This window comes from Diuraphis noxia, unplaced genomic scaffold (assembly GCF_037042655.1).
Source record: "Diuraphis noxia isolate RWA-SAM2 unplaced genomic scaffold, SU_Dnox_SAM2 contig0004, whole genome shotgun sequence".
Lineage (NCBI taxonomy): Eukaryota > Metazoa > Arthropoda > Insecta > Hemiptera > Aphididae > Diuraphis > Diuraphis noxia.
The window spans coordinates 50,423,037-50,447,407 of record NW_028301714.1 but is presented as its reverse complement, the minus strand read 5'-3'; the positions used below and the strand labels follow the sequence as shown (position 1 = coordinate 50,447,407).

At 28.8% G+C, this 24,371-nt stretch overlaps 1 protein-coding gene across 4 annotated transcripts in view; it reads left to right on the top strand.

Moving 5' to 3' along the window:
* The first annotated feature begins 1,477 nt into the window (after positions 1-1,477).
* Positions 1,478-24,371, top strand: part of LOC107168326 (uncharacterized) — a 30,609-nt gene continuing 7,715 nt past the window's right edge. Inside the window, exon 1 of one of the 4 annotated variants that reach the window (XM_089225901.1) lies at positions 1,478-1,618. The gene's annotated coding sequence lies outside the window, so the exon portion shown is untranslated. Of the gene's footprint in view, positions 1,619-6,328; positions 7,042-17,476; positions 17,594-22,468; positions 22,694-24,371 lie in introns of those variants that run through there. The other 3 variants (XM_015517698.2, XM_089225903.1, XM_089225902.1) reach the window with 3 other exon arrangements.

Sequence of the window (24,371 nt, the reverse complement as noted above, 5' to 3'; positions counted from 1 at the left end):
TTTTGTTTTATTAAATATTTTACAAATTAAAATTTGTTCAATTATGTACATTTTATGATCTATGCAGTTTGTCAATGATTCATCAAGCCATTTTTTAATTGTATTATTATTTTTTAAGCACTCAATTAGTTGAAATTTTATTTTCTTTTTATGCAAATAGTTTTTATAATTGCTTTCAAAAATATTTAAAATTTTATTTACTACATTATTTAAACTATTTGATGGTGCTTTAAGTCCACTTTCATTATCAATTGAAGTATAATTTTTATTAAGAAGATGCAACTGCTTTTTATCATTTAAGTTTTTATCAACAAATAGTTCAAGTTGACATTGGTTACAATTAAATTTTTTCATACATTTATAGCCCAAATATCCTGCGAAATATGTTACAGAACAGTCTTCTAAAGTGACATCAATATTACTATCAGTATTATTTGAGTCCTCGTCAGATGAAAAAAAACAGAGAGATAAATTAGAATTACATTCTGTGTCGGAATCAGATGATAATTTTGAACTGTTAAAATTTATTTTATTTAGTGAACTAACTGGGTCAATTATAATTGGATTATCATCTTCTTGGGTTTCCTCACAATTTGTCGCTTTTGATGTACATAAAGAAAAAATACAATTACTTCTTATGGAAGTTCTGATTGTTTTAGCTGTTGGGTTTTTGTTATAACCACCATTTTGTCGAAAAATACTAAAGAGGTTTTCTAAAACATCCTGATTTAAACGATTAGTCATTAAAAATACAATATCATTAGATTTCTCTGCTTCAAAAAATTGCAATACACCTTTAATGGTCTGTGTAAGCCCTTTAAAACAGGGAGGTTGAGATAATTTTCCTTTTTTTAATTTTTGTAAATTTGTGAAGTATTGTGAATGTTTGAGCCGCAATTTCGTGCCCGACGATTTGCACCGACGGCAATACAGAGTCCAGAGTCCAGCCAGATTACTACAGGTTTTGACGATCTTTATCAACTATCGTCGTCGTAATCGCAGCTTGGACGGTCGCGGCGCGTAATAATATACGCACCAGCCAGTCTACGAGAAACTTCTCGTCTCGCCTCTCGCGACCGGTGCGTGCTGTGTTGTGTTGTGGTGCACGAGTGCCTACGCCGGTCTGTTCTACGCGTCGTCCTGTTCGGACGGATTTTGGCGTCTTCGATCGTCGTGGGTGCGCCATTACGGGTTCGTTGTCGGTGTGTCGGTGACTTGTCCGTTACCTCCATTGTTTTGGGCCCTCTTGTGACGGGCGTAAGTGTCGGCGCTGATCGCGCGGCCGTTCGGTGTTCGCGTAACCACATTAATTGTGCAAATTGACTACACCGTCGTGTGTCGGTTTTGGCGGCGTGAACGCCCGTTCCGTACCACATTGTTTGTGGGGAACCCACTACCGCAACCGAACTATTGTTTCGATTGTCAGGTGCGGGTTGCCATGTTGTTTTGCTGACGCGGACGAGCGTCGGGTGGTTAACGCGGGATTCCCCGTTGAAGTTTGGAGGGCCCGTCGTTTCACGTCGCCGTCGTGGGAACATTGTAGTATTCGTGTCAAACGGTTCCAGGAGGCAGCACTGCAGTCCATGCCAGTGACCAGTCCACTTCATCGTCTTACCGGGTGATCGACTATTATCATTTCCATTATCATTTCTACTATCAATTTATATTATCGTATTTTAATTATTGTTTTGTTTACATATTGATCGATTGATCATATTATTTATTATAATATTATTTATTTGTGTTATATATTATTACCAATTTTGGGCGCCCGTATTTATCATTGTATTTTATAGGTATTCATATATTGTCCAATAGATTCACATTATTATACTATACATTTGCGTTATATTATGTTTCGTATTTTGGTCACCCACCTCGAGACTAGTGATGCGAGTCAGAGTAGTTGACTACATAATTCGTATGAACTATTCTGGCGCAACAGTGAAGCTTCTATTAAAAATTTTTTTACAGTACCTAGATCAGTTAATGCACAGAGGTATGGATTATGACTATATAAAGATTTACTATTTAAACAATCAAATAAGTTATTAATAAACTCAATAAAATCTGCAGTATTCGATGAAGTGTTACTTTGAAATTGTCCTGTTTGTATACAAGTTCGGATTGCTGCGGCCATGGAATTGCTTAATAATTGTACTGCTAATTTAACACGCATTTTTTGAAAAGAATTAGGGTAAATATGTGCATCTGTTATTTTGATGAGAGACTTACTTTTATGATTTTGTTTGTCCAACTCATATGTTTTTTTTATATCATCAAATGAGATTATTTTATTATCTTTTATATAACAGGCATTAATTAAATTATTTCTAATACTTTTAAGTAAATGAGGAACATCAAACAAAGAAAAATTTTTATTGTTGTTGATAAAAAAAAATGGATTATCTTCTGAAATATTTAATGATTTTAAAGTGCTTTGGTTGTTTGTGCCTTGATCGCAAACTATAATTTTGGGACACAACCCAACCTCAAATAACTTTTGTAAAACATCAATTATTAAATTTTTTAAAATTGTTTTGTTAACTCCAGAATGAACAAGAAAATATGCAATTGGAAATTTCCATGTAGAGTAAATACCTCGAGCCATAAATACTAAAACACAGTTAGCACTTTTATTGGTCCTCCCATAATGACCTAAATCTTCAAAACCTTCAATAAAATCAAATTCTTTGGAATATTCTATAAATTCTTTTATATACATTTCATCAAAACAAACAGTGCAAGCTTTTTCTTTATAATCAGATGACTCAAATTTTTTTTGTATATGACTGAAAAATAATTTACTAAAACCTGGTAAGAATTTTGATTGACCAATCCAACGACGAATAGTTGATGGCCCAGGTAAATTAACTTTTTGTGAACGTAAAAATTTATATGCTGTTGGTGATTTATAATATAAGTTTAAAGCTAAATTTTTTTCATTTAATGTCCACGGACGACTCCTATCTTTTAATTGCATCGTTACCATTGCCTTAGAATTAATTGATGGAAAGTTATGCATATTTATTAAATTCTTAGCATTATTATGTGTTTTAAAAGTTTTGACTCTTTTTTTTAATTTTGAAATTTGAGTTATTTTATTATGAATTAATTTGTTTTTTAGTTTTAATTTTTGTTTTAAATTGATTTTTCTAGGTGTATCTATTTCTATCAAATCAGATTTCCTTTTTAAATTTGGGCTAGGCATGTCAATTATATTTGTTATTTTAATTTTTTGAGGTGTAGAAAAAGTTGAAGGGGGGCTCGGAAAAACTAACTCTACCATGTCTGGTTTTGAGTGTGTATATGTTTTAGTTGGGGTTGACATTATATTATACTCCTGCTGAGATTCATCATTCTGGTTAATGCCTGATGATGTAGATGGCTGTGTTTTAGATTGATAATTATAGGGAATAGCAGTATCTATCAAACGATTTTGAGTAAAATTTTGTACAAAGCTTTCGGGTGGGAAATGTTCTTGACAAATGTACCTATTGTGGAGTTTATCTGGATCAACAGAAAACAAACTTGTGTTTCCTGTGTAGATATAAAAAAATATGTGTAAAAAAAATTATAAATATTCGCAATGGTACAGAAAAATTAAAATTTAAAATTAATTACTCACCTGAATGTATTATCCATACTTCTTTTCTATCATCTTTTGGAAAACGATACATTTTTAAATTTGGAAACATTTTCTTTGATTTTCCACAATTTAAATATTGGCATTTATTTCCAGACATGTTTAAGAATTTTTAATTGTAAATGCAAATGCAACTAAAAACTCAAAAAACAAGAAAATTCGGAAAGCGGTTGTTCCACAATGAACAAGATAGTAATAAATGATAATATAATAAAATTATTATTTCCAATCATTTCAGTATATCTTCAGTTTCTTATTATTACTCTATTTTTAGATCGGCACTTCGCGATAAGCCACCTCTTCCCTTCCCCGCATATCCATGGCAAACATCTATGATGGGGGTACCACCTCCTTGCATCCCAACTACACTAGCGCTCCATAGTGGTTGCATCCTACGCATGGTCACCAAATATTAACATTGCATGGGCTATCTGTCTATTCTATAATCAATGCTCTATACCATAAATATTTATTATATTTTTAAATTGGGATACGTTTAAAATGATATGCTAAGTTTCTGGCTGTAGCCATTTTCCTCCAAAAAAAGATACCGTTTTCCTTCACTGTCCATTTTCCTACAACAAATAATAAATAAAATAATAAAATGCTTAATATAAATAATTCATACATAACAAAAAAAAAAAAAAAAAGATAAATAAATTGATTATTATATTATATTTTTATGCTACTTAATTAAGACAACACAGATAATAATTTTATAAACAATAAAATATGTTTTTAATCTGCAAAATATAAAAACTACCTATTAGTGATATTGGAAAAATTAAAATATTATACCTGGAAAGAGAGAAAGTGCATTTCTCTTATAAAGCGCTGGAATTATAAAGACACATATTATATTAATTTCTATCTATGTATATGATAGCTAAATGCTAATATTATTATTTTTGCCCCATAATCATAATCTCTATACTAATTATAGATAAACTAGTCTCAGAGTCTCCCTATTCTTCCTATACTAGGCGCTAGGCGTAAGGAACAGACGTCCAGCCCTCAAAAGTTAGTCAGCTGTTTATAGGGTCTATACTTTTTATAGTACAGGTAATAGCCTTACTAATAAATATTTTATAATATTATTTAAATTAAGAGGACGCTACACCCGCATATGTTGTCTCCGTCTTACAAGTGCGTAACATAGCAAATTTTATGCTCAGCAGATCACGTTTAGCTCCGTTAGTTTAAAATTTAGAGTAAATTGACTTCTTACAAAAATTAAACGTAACATTATTATCGAGGGCATGACGTAGGCTTTTTATTATATTTTAATTTTAAAGTGAGTTATGTGTATTTTAAGATATACAAACAATTTTAAATTTTAAAATACACATAACTCACTTTAAAATTAAAATATAATAAAAAGCCTACGTCATGCCCTCGACAATAATGTTACCTTTAATTTTTGTAAGAGGTCAATTTACTCTAAATTTTAAACTAACGGAGCTAAACGTGATCTGCTGAGTATAAAATTTGCTATGTTACGCACTTATAAGACGGAGACAACGTATGCGCGTGTAGCGTCCTCTTAATGTAATTTAAATACATGTTATTATGCGAATAGAATTTATCGAGCACAGCGATAAAACTTTTTTTACATATCAAAAAATAAACTGTTGGTTTGACATTTTTGACAATACTCAAAATTTCATTGTAAGTCATAGGTTATTATAGGTAGTCATCTATATTCTATTATATTAAACTTAAGAGGACGCTACTTCCTTATGTGTTGTCTCCGTCTATAAGTGCATAACATACCAAATTTTACGCTCAGCAGATCACGTTTAGCTCCGTTAGCTTAAAATTTAGAGTGAGTTGACCTCTTATAAAAATTAAAGGTTGATATTATTATGGAGGGGTTCTCATAGGCTTTTTATTATATTTTAATTTTAAAATTATAAATTGTTTGTATATCTACATTATGTATTATTATTATTATTATTCGTTTTCCAGTTTTAATTTTTTTTTTTTATATTTTCATATGCTTATGGAACAGATCCCTTTAATAATATTCAAATATTGTGAGAAACTTTTGCACGAATCACACTGCACATTATAGTTTGAAATCGATTTTTTAGGTCTCGATCGATTTGATATTGAGAACATTCATCCCTATCCGCCAGGGCCGTAGCTGGAACAAATTTTCGAGAGGGGTTTTTAAATCAAATAATATTTTCATTTTAAGTAATTAAAAAAACGATTATTTAAAAAAAAATCATATTTTACTATATTAATGTATTATAATTGTTTTAAAGTACATTTATATTACATACAATATACAATATTATAAGTATATGGAAAATGGATTGACAAATTAAAAATCCGTACCAATAATACTATTTTATTTTACCTATTTTTTTAAACTGTATATCCGTATAATATATAGATACTATATTATATTATTATTGTGTTTATTTCGTGCCTCCTTACGGACTAACATCATCGTCAGGCAAACTAAAACGCGTCGAATTCTATGTCGCCCCCACCACCCACAGAAACCTACACACGCACCCCACCGCCGTCGACGAAGCCAGCACACCCAGCGTGGTCAGGGGGTGGAAATATTTTACACACGCCCGTCGCCTTAAATTCCTCTGCCAGACGACGCGGTAGACTCCTCGTGGTCTGCATGCTTCGTCGCCGTGTTTCGAAACACCCGTCGTCCCATTTTACTACTCTTTTTCGGCATTATAATAAAATGTATTCTGTTACGGCCGCGTCGTCGTCTTCGCTTACCACCACCGCTGGGAGGCAGCTGTGGCGGCCGTCGTCGTGTGTTCGACGCGTGTGCAATGTGCATGCGCGCGCGCACCGCCGTCGCCGCACTACGCGTGAGTGCGGAGAAGCAATTGTCTGGGCGGTCGACTGACGGACGACACCGGAGACACACACCGCCACACGGCCACGCCGGTGGTAAAGAACGGCCACTGTAGTCTATACACTACAATGTTATACTCAGTACTGGACCGGCACGCCAACCGTTTCGGCGTGGTTTATTCACCGGCTGCTCGTACAAAATATTATGTTGTGTAGTATAGTACATTTCGTCGGTACACCGATGCACCTTTCCATTTCCGCCCACACGTTTGTTTTGTGTATTACGTAGACGATGGTGTGAAAAATGTGTTACTATTGTTGCTTAAATTATAATACTTAATAATATTACGACGGTTATTAAATTAAAATTAAATCTTTCGAGTATTTATTTTCGCTGTTCCGTCGAACAATGTAGCCTACTCGAGATGCACTCAAATTAATCCGATGCAATTGCCAAATTTTATACGTCGTTTACCTTTCCACGCTCTTCAGTTCGACGACGACTCATAAATCTATCGGTGTTATTTTTACGGACTACAATTATTCAAACACACGCATTACAGGTATTTACAGGATTGTTTAGTTTTAATTTTTTCAATATTTTGGTATCAAACTGCAAGATACATCTTTGAATCGAAAAATATACACCTTTTCTAGGGCCCTACTAACACATGCTAGTTTTTTATTATTGACAATACACTTAAAAATAAAATCTTATCTACTAGTTACTACATTAAAATATATGAGTAATCGATCCTGCATGATTACGGTTACACTATTACCTGAAGTCGTCCTGTTTGACTAAAACATGTAATTTTTATTTACATATTCTAATATGTAATAGACAATACCGAATAGTAAATATAATTAAACCGAAACTATTGTATTAATAATTTACAGAAAAGTCCGATAAATTATGTTTAGTCGTGTAACTGAAAAAAACTGGTAACTCGGTGGTACCTATTTAATTGAAGATAATATGAGTCAAATGACCATGACGTTTAATAAATATCAATATATGGTAGGACTGTAGTACTGCTACTTGGTAGATACTTGATCTAAATACACTTTAACAAACATTATTTATGACTTGAGTTATTTATTTTATAGTTTCTGTTCAGTTTGTCTTGGATTTTTCAATATTTTGAATTAAGATGTTTGTTTTAAAAATGAATGGCATAAGATTGGACAATATGTTTTTCAGTTTTCACCTATAGTTGGCAGTTATACAAAATTAAGAATTACATTAGATAATGTATGTATAACGTGACCATACGTCCCGCTTTCTAGATAAGTATCCCGCTGTCCCCAAAGAACCTAAAAATGTTCAGCTTTCAGAAAAGTCGACTTATGGCATGTGTTTATTGATCACATGTTTACAATCATACATTTTATATTGTACCTATACAGTTAACAGTATATGTATACCTACAAATTTTACATATACTGTAAAACACTAAAACTCATAGGCCATATATTGTTGGGAGTCTTTTATGATTAATATATTATCTGCGTTTTTATAGAAACAATTATCAATGTTTTTTTTTTCAAGAAAAAAAATTGTTATTTTACACAAAATGTATATGATTTTCTTATTAAAATGTACAGGTGTCCCGCATTGAAGAAAAACAATTATGGTCACGTTATGTATATTTGCTTTAAATCTCGGGTCTTTAGGTTATTTATAATTTACACTATTCAAAGCTTTTAAGCCAAGACAACATTATAATAAATAAAAGTGTTATCACTAATGACTTCTAATTATTCAGAATCGCTATTGAGAAATTACGTCCATTAAAGGGAAAATACAATTTAAAATTTGTTTATTATCTAATTCTTATTAAGTATATATTATGTACCTATTTACTACACATATATACAATAAAATAAAATCAATACACCTATTATAGGTATAATTCAACTTCTTAAACCCTGACGATCTATCATGTTGTGGTTGATAAAATTATTAAAAATTTTAAAAATTTTAAAACTATTTCATAAACAAATAAATCACTAAATGGGCATATTTTTGATTTTAACTTCTTCAAAATTTGGAATATGACAATTTTTTAATTACCTACTTTTTTTTTGTTAAACATATTTAGTAATTTAGGGAATAAAATAAAAAGTTTGGGAAAATCGATCTTAGGTAGTCTTAACAACAAATTTTAATCTTTAGAATTCTTCAATAATCGTCAAAGACAGCTTCGGCTACCCCTTTCTTCCAAACAAGTCACACTACATAATAAAATCTTTATGTATAAGCCATAATAGGTACCCTTCAAACCAATTTGGTCCCATGGAATTAACTTCTAGGGATCAGTCAAAGCTACCTCCGGCAGATAACTAAAGCTTCTTTTTATGTATCGAATTATACCCTCCACAGGGACCTCCTCATTCGGACAGCTAAAAATGTCGCTAAAACTCTATATAAACGTTTCCACCTTAAACTTTCAAATCACCAAAGCCTCTCTTCTCGAACAGTCCCGAGTGATCCTGGCTGATGTTTAAACCACAGCTGATGCCTTGACAAAAGGCCCATCCCATAATGACAAGTGGCAACTATTATGGGGTGGTTGCAAAAACATTTAATAGCGTTGACAGTCTATAACTTATAAGTAAAGGTTCATTAGGTGTCGTGTGGTCCACTGTATAATGTAAGGTGTTAAATTCGAACTCAATGTTAATATCATTGTACACGAAAAACAATTCTGAGCGGAGACGGTCTGTCAGTCAGCCTATATACTCGTAAAAATATGTTATATAAGAATAATTAATATTAGGTTTTAACCCAAAGTGACTGTATGATGTATGAACTATTTATTAGAAAACTTGTTCTACATTTTCAATTCTTTGGTATACAAACTGAAAATTTTAGAAATTTTTAAACGCAAACATTTTTCGAGATTTTGATAAGTTTATCAAATTCCGAACCTAAAATACTTATAATTATAAAAATCGTGCCTTTGTATCTTTAATATTTTTTATTAATTGCTAATAACAACTGGTGAGGAACCTTGTATTAAATTTTAAAACTTACTGATCCAACGAAAAATTGTTTTTAATATTAAAAAAATTTAAAATATAAAATAATAATATAAAATAAAATATTGTAAAAAGCATGTGAGGTCGTCGAAATAATATTCTTACTTTTAAATTTTATAAAAGTTCAATTCATTCTAATTTTTAAAATAACGCAGCTAAACGTGATCTGTCGAGCTTAGAGTTTGTTATGTTACGCGTTTGTAAGACGGAGATAACATGTGTGGGCGTAGTACTCTTAATAGTCTTAATCTTTTTTGTTTTTATATACATATTATCAATTATGATTATGTTTAACTTTGATTTAATTCTTCAATCTTTATAAAAAATAAACATTTATTAAAATTATATTGTAGTATAGTACTGAAGATCATTGGGTTTTTAATGGAAGATTAAATAAGGTAGGTCTATATTTCTTCAAAAATTTAATAAAGATGTTATTTCACGGTGCTTCTGTCCGGATGCCCAATGGGGACCACTGGGACCAGTATAGGCCTGATGAAAAATAAATTAAAAAGTGATAATATTTTTTTCATATTTTTCAATCACTTTGTACTCAAACAACAAGCTGATTAGGTACATCAAAAAATATTTTATAATAAAAGTTAAAAATAATAATATATTTTATAATATTGTTATCGATGATCAACGGCGTGTAACCTAACCGTGTAAATTTGTATGGTTTATCGTTTAACGTATGTTATACTTATAAATTATACAATACATAATACATATTATAAATATTATGCATTTATGCATTTATGCTTACATATTTTATAGATAATGTATTATTTAAGTGGCCAGGTTTAAAACTTTAAATTTCAACTGTTCAGTTTTTACAGAAAAAAATTAAATCCTTTCAAACCTTAATGCAAACGTAATTTTTATGAGTGGAGGCCCATTATGCATTGTAATTTTCATAGGGCGCATCGTGCATCTGCCCAGTTGACCGATGGGCCAATACGGGCCTCTGGCCGTGACCTACTATAGTCGACTAGTTGACTAGTCCACTAACAACTATTATCCCTCCATGAAGTGCTATTATTGAATAGCTTCTTCAATCAAGCCAACCATGACCTATTGGCTATTATGCATCCCTCCATTGTGCTTATTGTAAATATTTTAATATTAAATAAATATGACGAAAAAAAAATTCTTCATTAGATTAACTGGCAAAGAACACGTCCTATGTCGTGCCTATGTTAGACGTCCTACAGAAAATTACGGTATCAAATCCCCTTAAGAGGTATGAATATTATCTGTGTTCTTTGTTCTCTCGTTGGTTTTTTTCGATATTTTATATTTGAAGAGGATTATGAGAATTTTCAAATATTAATATTTTAGATATTCATTACTCACTTAAAAATTTAATAGATAAATATCGTATGAAACCAATGAAAGAGTGTTCTCTCATATCATGTTCTTGGCGTTCTTGCCTAAAAGTTAGACGGTAGGTTTATCCACCCTAACTAACATCAAAACTAATACCATATGGTATATACTACTGAAACTAGTAAACAAAAACACATTTTGTAGTACGTGTCTATAACAAACGTGGGTGCGACGTCCTCTTAAATAATTTTTTATATTTAATATTGGTTCTATATTTTATTATATTATTTTACTTAATATTATTTATTCAACATACAAAAAAAGATGGTCAAGTGGTTACAAGGATATGTCGAGTGGGTCTCTATAATGAATTTAAATGATTCTGATCGGAAATGGATTAAGGTACTATAAGTATTATAAAAGGTTAATTTTATTTTTGCGAAAACCTTAATTTTATTATTATAATCTATACTTCTCTGATATTATATTATTGTTATCAAATTTCGAGTTAATACTACCTTATCTTACAACAGTTTAAAAAGGTTCGTGATATAAATAAGCAATATCTTAAAATTAATTTGAAGATTTTAAAGATTTCATTACAAATAGTAAAATTTATAATTTTCCCACGAATATTTTTGAATTACAACGAAATAATTGACATCGTTTGTTTTTCGTTTTAATAATATTTAATTTCGACTGAATTTAAATTTTAAAAGTCTAAAACACAGTTAAAAGTGATTTTTTAAATAGTTTAAATATTATATTAAAACCATGTTGTGCACCAGATGTGGATTCAAGCAATGGGATGAAGCGGTGCTTAATTTGAATACATATATTATAGATATTTTTTTGTGTTAAAATGTTAAAAAATAATAATATGTGTGAAACTATGAAGTGTAATAAATGTAGGAATTTATGAGAATTGCGATGACTTCAGTTGTTGGACATTGTTGTACAATAAAAAATGCTGTTGTATGGAAGGTGGGGATAAAACACCAAATGAAAAATTTAATATACAATGGATATAAGATTTTATTAGAACAAAATACTAATATGAATTACACTAAGTTAACTGAAAAGGCACGGACCTGGTTATTCTCTTAGGACGTAGAAGCGTAGTACATCACCAAATACTTTTTACTTTTGATACTGAGCCCGGCTCGTAACTCCGGCAGGATAGGTCCCGCGCCCTATACTTTCATGTGATTGAGTAAGGGTCAACCTAGTCGCAAAATTACTGCTAACAAAATACATACCTTTTTAAGGCCATTCAAATAAAATTAATTTAGATTTTTTTTCTAATATTTCTTTATATGTTAATGTATTGAAATGTTATCATCATAAGATAATAATATTGACAAATTCATTTTATTATACAATAGTTCAGATATTTTTTTTAATGTAATAATTTTTAAGTATACACTTTAAAATAATGGAAATTTCTGAAAAAAATTAAATTTTGTTTATACTTTGAAGAAGTAAAATTTGGAAATTTCTTGTACTTTTCGAAAAGCTTCGGAGTAAAAAGTGAAGAAAAACCGAACGTTTTTATGTAATTTAAAAAAATTATTAGTGTGTACTTACCATTTTTAAAGTATATTTTTATATTTTATACACATAATGATGTTTAAAAATATTGTTTTTGGAAAAAATTAATTCAATCTACTGTTTTACTTATAGTAAAACGATTAACGAATTACTTTTATACGTATATACCTACTTAGTAATAATGTAATATATGCTGACAGACCGCCTACTGCCATATAATATTTTTTTATAATCCAGAGCCCAGATGTATTGAAACTTTTTCATCCCGCGATTCCTTTATCTATTTACAATATTTCTAAATTATTATGAAAACATTGAAATAAATACGGGTACAATTATATAATATCAGTATGGGTGATAATAATAGTGACTTAAGACACTTATAAATACCTGAAATAATACTTATTCAAATGATCGCGTGATGTGGTTTCGTCATATAGTTTCCAGGATAAATATTTTTAGTTAATTAAGGAAGATGACAAATATATTTATTTTTTTTCATATTAATCACATTTAACTATACATAATATATATGAAAACATATAAAATATGCTACTTCGATGTACTACAGTCTACAGTAGACAGCAGTATTATTCATGAAAGTGAAGTTTTTATAGTCTCAATAGACAATAGACAATAGACAATATATCATATAGGTTTGGTATAGACTAAACTCGTCATTTCATCAACATATTTATAAATTGCTCATCGATTCGTCAAGGGTTTCCGCTCTAGAAATAATGTCAACAAAACATGACGCCACACAATAGGAACGTAAGTCGTAATAAGTGTAGGTATTATATAATACTAATAAAATTCGAGAAAAATATAATAAACACGTCCGTTACATTAGTACCACCATATTCGAAAGTCCAAAAAAAATGTATTCCAACGACTGTTATTTCATTTGTACACATTTGTAATCCTAATATAAACATTTGTACACTTCTTAAAATCACCCAAAAAAACCGAAAATTTGCAGTGGTGCTAATGTAACGTGTTACACCAGCACCCCACTTTTTATACAATTGACTTTTAGACTCCAAAATGGTATCAACGATTGTTATTTCATTTATACACATTTGTAATCCTAATATAAACTTTTGTACAACTCTCTAAATCCAGCAAAAATAATTTTAACTAAATTTATATATTTTTCATACTAAAAAATATATAAAAAATATATAATTTTTTCTATAAAATTTATATTATTTAAGAATATTAGATTCATCATTTTGTCGTTTTTCACTGCATGGTTTTGCTAATGGCATCAGACCTAATGTATATAAGAGATTCTCATTATTCCGAGCAACATGCTTACGAGCATACGTGTGGATGCTGGAGAACTTTGTCTACCATAACTAAACTTACTTTAGATGCAATTTTTTTTCCAAATATCCGAAAGTATGCCAGCTATTTCTAGATCAATAAAAATTAATGTTGGCATTTATTTCTGTTTTGGTAATATTCAGTATTAATAATATTTTTAAGCTACAACAAAATAAGTTTCATTCAAGCAAAAAATTGTACTTTGATTATTTTCATCAATAATTTCATTTTTGTATTTTATTATCTCCGTATTAATTATTTAGCTATAGCTGCCACCTTATTTGGTTGTATTCTCATCTCGATCTTAATTTGAGAGTATTTAAGAAAATGTATTTTAAATTTAAATTAATTTAATTTAATTTGGTAATAATAATTTACATTAATGTCGGTGTTGGATTTTACAATGCTTCACAAAAGTTATCATGAAGTATTTAAGAGATAAAATTACCTATATTTTATTTTATAAAATATAAAACAAGTTACATTTAAATGAAATTTGTTTTAAAAAATTTAAAAAATGTGTAATAGTATATTATGTTACATATAAAAATCAATTGTATATAACATAATATTATGTAAATTATAATGTACAGGACAATACTACATGTCTCTCAACCGAAATAAATACTCGTATACTAAAAAATAATATCAAATTTATATATGAAAGTCCTTTTAACTTACCAACATTTTGTTTAAAATATCCTAATGAATATAATAAAACACTATTAAACACAATCAACTACTGTGATATCCTCAAACTATAAACATTAAAATATATACACGTCGTACCTTGGTGAGATGTTATGTTAAAATAAGGAGAAGTTGTCAAACGATTTTTAGAAAAACTATTAGAATACATATTGATGGTAATTATTGAATTAAATTTAGCTAATAACAAAATATATTAATAGCAATATAACCCGACTATGTCTGGTAAGTCCACAATTGACCTACGTTTATCCAGCACATAATTCGCACAAATTCACACACCTAGTTTGAAAATTTCGCACGACCTTCCTTCCCCTTAAAAACAAAAAAATTCATGGGGTACATACATTTATTCAGTCTTGTAAAGTATTTGAATAATTGTTATAAAATACGTGTTTAAGTATTTTTTAAATATTCTGAATACTTTTTAAAAATATTTTTAATAAAATTTAAATACCATAAGTTTGTTTTAATTGGACATCCTTAGAGATCTGGTTAATAAAATATTATATGATAATCCTTAATTAACTAAGAATATGCATCAAATTTGTTGAATAAATTTACGATATAAGCTAATTAGGATCAATAATTTTCTTTGGAACAAATAGAAAAGTAAAATAAATGTTCTACTGTTATCTGTTGTTTGTTGTTAACTTTAAACAAAAAACTAAAGTGGACTAGTGGATACAGCTGTGTTGTACAGTAAAAGTGTAAAATGGATCACTATAATTATTAACGCTTAGAGGATGCGTTTAATTTAAATTCAATGATATAAAATAATTGTATACAAAAAACGATTCTGAGCACAGTAGGTGGTTTAATTTGTTTAAAATTGGTGAGTATGAAAAATATATACAATTAGTTGAAATAACAATCGTTGATACCATTTTGGAGTCCAAAAGTCAATTGAACAAAAAGTGGGGTGCTGGTGTAACGTGACATTGCACCACCGCGGATTTTTGGGTGATTTCGGGGGTTGTACAAATGTTTGTATTAATCTCAATAACTACCTTGCTGTATGTTTATTAAGTTTAAGTAATAATAGAAATAATATTTTAATATAACCTGAAGCTTATGAGAAAGCTATTAAAATTTTATTTTTTATTATATAGCATAATTTATTGATAATATAATTGACTTGTAATTATGATTAAAAATGTTTTAATCACAGGATTGAGACAAAACTTTTTTTAAACTATTGGTATTTTAATTATTCTTAATACGGTATAGTTAAATTTCAATTACATGATCTTAACGTTATGCTTGTGAAACTCGTTTAAATTGCTACGAAAACCCGGCAGTGGCCAGCATCATCGGCCACGATGCCATTTCCATAAAATTGATTTTTATCGTTTTAAACGACTTATAATACTTATTATTTATTATACTTAGCACATGTAGTCAATTCTTAATTTGATGCGATATTTTATTATGAAATATGTTGCCGCTTCCCAGTATTTGGTATTTTACTTGTAGTTCAGGGGTTTATGAATTATGGATGTTTTCCAAACATTCTGAATCGAGTAAACTTTTACAGTTATTCCCTTTAAACACTTTGAAACTCATACTTATTTTTTTTAAGTCAATGTGTTATAAATGTTTCAGTGTATATAATTTAATGTGTCCAGATTCTTGACTTTTTGAGACTTTCTATGTGTTTTTAGTACTTATAGTGTTTTTTTATTTATTTTAAATTATTTACATTTATTTTTATTCGCACATATTATGCTTATTGTAAAAATGAATACAAGGTTCTTCATAAGTTGATTTAATATATAGCAGTTGGAAAATATTAAAAATACTTAAGCACGTTTTTTTTATAACCATTCAAAGTTTAAATTTTAACAAAATTTGTTCAATTGAAAATTTACAAATTCTTTAGTAGTTAAAAATTTATAAAACTTAAATTTTATAGCTAAGGTTTGAAAGTTTAAAACAAGGTTCAACGTAAGTAGTTAAATCTGCGGCAAAAAATCTAAAACTATAAGTACAAACACAGTTTTTTAAATATTTATTTTAAGTTCAAATTTGGATGAAATTACATAGTAAATAACCAAGAATAACAATTTAAGACATTTTAGTTGTTAATATATTGATGTAATTTAAAAATATTATTCATGGGTATTTAACATTTTTGGAGTATACTTTATATTCTAATACTCGTATTAATAGTTAGTACCCTTAGTGACCTTTGTTAATACTTTATAAATTATAATAAATTGTATGAATGATTGAGTAGTCGTGTACATAATGAATCGGATTCGATAAATCTGCCAATGGCGGCCCCCGTTTAGAATCGTTTTCGTAAAAGAGATTATTTTAATTTAGTTATTCAATCTGGTAGAGCCCGAAATGTTATTATTTTATTTTACTATAAATTTTCAAATAGACAGTGAAAGTATTTAAATTTCTAATATATAATATTCATACTTTATTTGTTTGCATCGTCGTAGTGCAAGAGAATTTGCTATTTTTTTTTTTTAGATGACCTTTTCCCCGTTTTTATTTATTTTGTTTATTTTCCATTGTCGAAAAAATGGAAAATAATTATTCAAAAAAAAAAATTCACTAAAAGAATTTGAACATGACGACACGAAAATCTCAAAGAAATAATATCGAATTACCCAGAAGAAATTATTGTCACGGTTTTGTAGTATGTTTTATAAGTAAATCAAAAATAAATAAATTGAATACTTATTTGTATACAAATTATTGAAAATACAGCTATTAGTTGTCATATATTTTGACTTCTACTATCATAATATTTATTCTTAGTGAATCTAGAACTAGGGACTTCTAGGAGTTTCTCAATAATTATTCAAAATATAGCTACAGGAAACAGGAATTTGTTTCGTAGCAATACGAATTTATAATCAAAATTTATTAAGTTGGATATTTGACATATTTGACAAATTTTTATAATAAAAATAAAAATAATACTTATTAAATTATATGGAGGTCATTAGTCATTAGCTTATAATATTTATAATATTTATAATGTCTATATTGACTATATTAGTTCAGTCTATTCCTGGAAGCGCCCGATCACCATCGACCGACCGCCGTCACCGCGCGATAGTTGTGGTAGAAATACAGTTTTTGGAGTAGTGGGAGAAAATTGCGGCCGACACACGACATCGCGGCGGCAGACAGGTGATAGCACATTACAGCAATGTAAATAAATTGAACAACGTAAACATGTTTACGGAAAACAAACTAAACATCATTAAAAAACTCTTTTAGAGCAATAACACCTATTATGAGGTTTATAGAAAACAATATTTCGAAGACAATCTTGTCGGGATTTTGTTCTATTTTAAACATACAGCTCGTTATAAGAGGCACAAAAACCTTTTTTTTTTACATTTTTAAACAACTGTAACTTTTTTGATAATTCATGTTTCAAAAAACACCGATGAGATTATCTTCTAAATATTGTGCTCTTAAGACATAATTGTATTTACATACAAGTGAATATGTGAAATCAAAAATTAAAAACAACAGTTTTCAGTTATAAGCTTTAAGAATGCATAACAAATCAGTATATTATATTACAATGTGTTCCACTATGTTTGTCTTAGAATCTTATTTTTAAATGCAATAACTCATCATTGATTTCAATTTTCAAATAATTGAATTTTCGGTAGACGCATGGTGCGTCTATGCCAGTCTATGGTAGACGTCCTATAAAGTGAAGTATGAGTGGCTCCGATATATCATATATATATCCTGTACGTTCTTTTATATATAATTATTAATATATTTTACACAGAATCATTTTACCTTGACTTGTATCTGTATGTAACACATAGACATAATATTGTATTGATTAAAATTTTTGAGAAATATGAACCCAAGGTATCTATACATTATGATATAACTCCCCTCATCTGTTTATAGGCACAAATACTAACAAGTGACGCTTCTTCATTTTTTTTTTTTAACATACGTGCTGTAATAAATTTAGATTTAGTTTATGTTAGATTTTTTGAAAAAGGTCAATAACGTTTAAATTTTAAATACACAATATTGTAATTTTTTAGTGTAAACTAAGAAATAACCTTCTTATGCTTAGCATTTTAGAGACTGAAGTATTTGTTGACAAAAAAGTATGTTTATTTATTATTGTACTATTTGAATGTTAATAATATAGATTAGGTATAGGTAAATACAATTTATCATAATTCATAAGGAATTTGAATTTGAATTATATTATTTATGTTGAATTTGAAGAAACCTAAAATATGTTCAAGATAAAACATAAACACACATTCTCGGAATCATATTCCTTTAAAACTAAAGTCTGGTGTTATTGCAACTATCTTATGCTGATGATGGAAAATAATTTAAACAACTTCATATTTATTTACATTATAAGCTCTCAATAGACCTATAAATATTGCATGATAATATATAGGTATTGCGTTAGTATACTTAATAATATAATATAATATGTAATATTATATTGCGAATAGTTACACGTATTTAATACCTTCGGAATCGTGATTCCCAGAATGTGTATTTGTATTTTATCTTGAATATTATTAAGACAACTTCAAATTAAATATAATCTTTATCTGTATATTTAAGACTTATATACTAAACAATGCATTTTTCACAACATTAAATTAATCCTTGAATTAATCTCACTATCTATAAATTACATTTTGTTTTATCTTCAAATTCTACCACTTATAAAATTTACTAATTTATTATATTAACTATAGTTGTTAGAAATTAAAATATAATGTATTCAACGTTTAATGAAATATTTTAATGTAAATAATATTTTAGAATTTGAAAGTTTGTCAAGATGGTTAATATAGTTATTCAATTATATATATCAGTATATATTGATTAAATTATTTAACTTGAGGTACTGTAAAGTATTTATCTTATTTAACACCCGTACAATATAAATAAATCTGAATTAAATTAAATATTATAAATCATAATCTTAAATACATGGATTATTTAAATTGAACAGCGTGGCTGTATATAGACTATTCTGTTGACTATGCCGTATGATTTTAAGTTATATCATATTATAAAAGTATTTTCTGTAGATAAATATCGTGATTTGTTCAGTGCAATTGAAATTACCTTTTTTCATTATACTTGTACATACATAATATAATCAACGTCCCGGCAGACACGAATCTCGAGGGTTTCCGAGTTCGAAGAATAACAAGTACAGTAGAAGCTGGTTATTGGAAACACGGGTTATTTAAACAAAATGTACTGGGACGGACTGGCCGTATATTAGAACATTGAAAATAAATCGGATTATTAAAACATCACATCGGTTATTTGAAACAATTGAAACAATTATTGGATAAAAGTCTGTTGACATATATACCGGTTATCCGTGCGATAACCAATGTAATTTAATCTTATCTTTGCTGTTGTACTAAACAGACGACGAACATAGTTTGCTTGAAAAACCAGTCGATTTCTTGGATGGAGTGTATGACGATTGGATGCACATTTCGATGTGGCAGAGATTCAAACTGAAGAAGAGATATGTAATACGGTAATGAATTCTCAAACAATTGAACAGGCCAATACTGATGAAGAAGAAAACAGCGAGGCACCCTCTGGCACCCCCATCAAACAAGGAAATTGTAGAAGCTCTAGGTGTCCCCAGGAAAGTCGTTCAGTACTATACGGATGAAATAGCTAGGTTTAGAGCAATATTATTCGTATGAAAATATTATGGTCATGGAGTTACTTGATGCAAAAAAACAAACTCCGATCGACAAATATTTTAAATAATATAGTAAATACCTATATACATTTGTACATAGTTTTTTAAAATTATACTATAATATGCATACATGATACATATATACATACATTTTTAGCGCTTAATTCACCATTTCACTTTGGTCCCAAAGAGTTTCTAATACGCGGCTTCTACTGTATTTGAAATGTATCCTTTTCCACTATATAACACTATATTCCACTATATACACTGCTCACGCGTTTACCAATATTAAATTTAAGTATTTGGATAAAATAATTTGCCTTCGACTCACAGTGTACTGGACACTGGTAACAACACCTAGTTACAGTATTTTTACTAATGCTAATCCATTTTTTTCCTTTTCAAAACTGCATTCACGATTTTTCAGTATTTTATTTTTTCTTGTTTGATTAATGCTTAAACGTGCTTAAAATAATTGTAATCATAGTTTTATAATGCATCCGAAACATAATTTAAGGCACAGGCGCACTTGCCATTTTACACTAGCAAAATTCAGTCATTAATTTCCATTAGGAATTCTTTGAAATTGCTTTCTCCCGCGTATATATGCGTTTGTAGTTTGGCGTCATTGTATAGCTCATTAATTATTATTACATTAAACTTTCACCGAGGTAAAAATATCTTCGTAACGACGTTGAATTATGAATGAAACTTATTATTCTTACAGCTGGATTGTAATATATAATGATATAATATATTTCCCATAAACAAATTATAGAAATATATTAACGATAATAATAATTAATAATCAAGAAAGACTACTAATTTGTAATTAGGCCAATTTAACATCGATTATCGCACGGATAAGTAGAAAAAAAATAAGAACGAAAAAACAATTTCCTGCGCAACATGTAAATGCGTTGCAATGTGTATGATACGTAAATAACGTTTTTCTACTTACATGCGTTCTACGAATCGCACATCACAACGGTTTCGATATAATTTAATATGATTGGATAACGAAAACAATTCATATTTTGTTCCGGGTCGTTGTTGCGCCCGAGGGCCAAGACCTTATTATTATGATATTATACACCACATGGTTATTGTGAGCTATAATATGATTTTATATTTCTGTAATATAAAAGTATTTGGGATTTAGGTATCACAATAAATTTAAAATAATATTATTTATTATAATAATAATAATTATTATAATAATAATAATTATTATAATAATTTATTCATAAACAACGGATTTGCGTGCGTCCGACAGTTGTGCACCAAGATGCGTACTTTTCCAACATTGTATGACGCGATCTCTGAATATTATATTATTATTTATTATAGTCGCTACTAATCACAGTAATTTTATAGGTAGGTTTAAACATACGTGTTCTTTAAAAATAAATGTTATTCCATGTTTACCGGGAATGGCTCATTGAGTCCCACCTCCACTAGCATTGAATTAAAAAAAAAAAATTGTATTCAGAAAATATTATATAATCTGTTTTCAATGCACAGTTATTTTAATACAGAATTTTGATAAAAGAAGAAAACAATGAAACAAATATATAATATCAAAAGGAACTACCCCGAGGACGACACTCAACTGTAAAATAAATAATTTAATTTAATTTAAGTTGTAAAGTTTTTTTTAATTGTTTTTATTTCGTTGACTTGTTTAATAGATCACAATATACCAGTTCCACTCGAGTAATAATTTTGAAATGTTTTGTTTCATTGTTTGGGAGTTAGGGTGGAAGCTTGTCTGTTGTGAAATCTTTTTTAAAATACATTTGGTTCTTCGTGCATGGAATTAAATTTTGTTTAAAATTAGAATAGAGGTACGTAAAGACGTTTTTTAGAAATTCTGAGAACAAATCTAAATTCTGGAATTTTGAATTTATTTACATTTTATATTTTGGCATTTCACCTAGAAGTTCAGTCCGTTGGTCTAAATAGGCTTGAAAAATGACAGAATAGGGCATTAATATTATTCAAATAATTTTAAGACCCAATCAACCTTGTAAAATAATATATAAATAACATTGTAAAATATTTATGATTTTTGTTGGTTTCAAAAAATGTATGAACCATCATCACCGAACACTGATTGATATAATTATTTATGCGTGGGCGTGACAATAAACACTACCTACCTAGTAAAATCGTATAGGAATAGGAGTAGGAATCCACGGAATTCGTTATCGACAGCGCGTAGCTTAAGTAAATTTCATTAATGTAACATAATTTAATGATTATTCGTGTTCTACATTACACAGCTTGGTGTCATTAAGTCTCTCGAAATTGTTAATCCCGTCCGGTGCACACTCGGTCTTTGTATAACTGATTTCGTATTTAATTTTCTCTAGACACTCGCGCACACTCATATTTTATACATAGTCGGTGTTCATACAAATAAATTATAAGCATATTATTTTATACAACGGTGCGTGTATTTAAACTAGCAATATAAATTATAATAGGTAGCAGCAGAACATCTCGTGTTCATTATATCGCCATCTTCGTCTTTTTGTTTCAGGGTATGTATTGTAATATAATATAGGTACCTCGTATATAATATGTTTAAAAAATATCACTTCATCAAGTACGATAATATATTATAGCATCGTATAACATTATATAAGATATAACAGTGATTTACTGATCGTCAGAAATACTCGAGTCGTAAATGTCAAGCGCCGGCGTGCGTAAATTAATAATGTTATACAATAACATATTATATATTCAAAAGAAAAAAAATTACTTCAAAACCTATGCCCGGTGCATAAATATTATGTACACCATGTCCGAATGTGTATCAATGTCAATTTTCGTTTGGATCATATCTGTACAATTTAATATTACACGATTTTGCATGCCGACACACGATAACGGATCTCTCGACAAAATTTGCGCATCTAGGTGCATCGTGTATGATTATAATAATGCACCTGTCCGAGTCCATGTATGCCGTGTATTATATATTTTAAAATTTAAACGTATTCATATAGACATAATCCATCCAGTTTTGTGAGCATATTAATCTCCCGTCGCTATTTTATACATAAACATATTATGCAGCATCTATTAGGTACATACCAAGGTAAAAATGCGCATAATATATTATTATTATTATTATTATTATTATTATTATAGTACCCGCATTATAAATTTATCACTACCTATATATATATTTTTAATAATTTTTAACGAACGAGAAACCTTGTAAATTAAATTCTTGGTAGAATTAGAGATGTTATAAGTATAACACGAACCTTAAATCAGCAAAAAAAATTAAATAAATCAGAATATTTCAAGTGCCCATAAAAAGTTTGAGGAAAAATCATTTTATTAAATTTGACGATTTTTATTTTGGATGTTAAATGTTGAATTTCAAAAGCTTATACCAAAAAATTTTACCCACGATATTTTCAATATTAATAAAGAATCTTACGTATTATATACTTCCAAATTTTTCGACTAGGAAACAAAAATTATATCGATATAAATCGAAAAAAGCGTTTAAGTGGGTAACGCTCGTCATTGTCTCATTGAGTTTATAAAATATAATAAAATAATCTAATGTATATAACTAAACGATTAAAATTGTTAATCTTTATTTAAATATCTAATTTCATTCAAATTTGAATAAAATGTCTATCATAAAGATCTGTGTTCTTAGATTTTTAGATTTCTTGGTTATAATATGAAATTCCTTGTGAAACCTTGTCCAGTGTCCTTGTGTTAATTTCAATCACTAGCTACCTATAAAAATTGAACATTTTATATACTTTTAAACACAACATACCTAATTTGTACATTTTTGAGAATTTTTTGACTATTGATCTTACCCAAAGTACCAAAAAGCTCACTATTTTACCAGAAACGATTTATACTGCCCTAAAATAATTGATGAAAAAACACAAATCATTGTAGAATTAATACATTCATCGCTCCGCTCAAAATCTAAAAACTGAAGTATTGTCAAAACTTTTAAATGATTATAAATTTATAAATCTAACTAATATTTTGAAGATTTTTTTGTACATGAATGATAAATTTAAAATTGAAATGTTTGAAGTTTATATTATACCTAGTTTATATTTTTGTATCAACCATCGAGTTCACTAAGTTATCAAAATAGTTTATTACTTTTGGATATTCAAATTTGTCAAAAATTGAACTTTAATTGCTTATAAAAAGATATTGAATATTTTT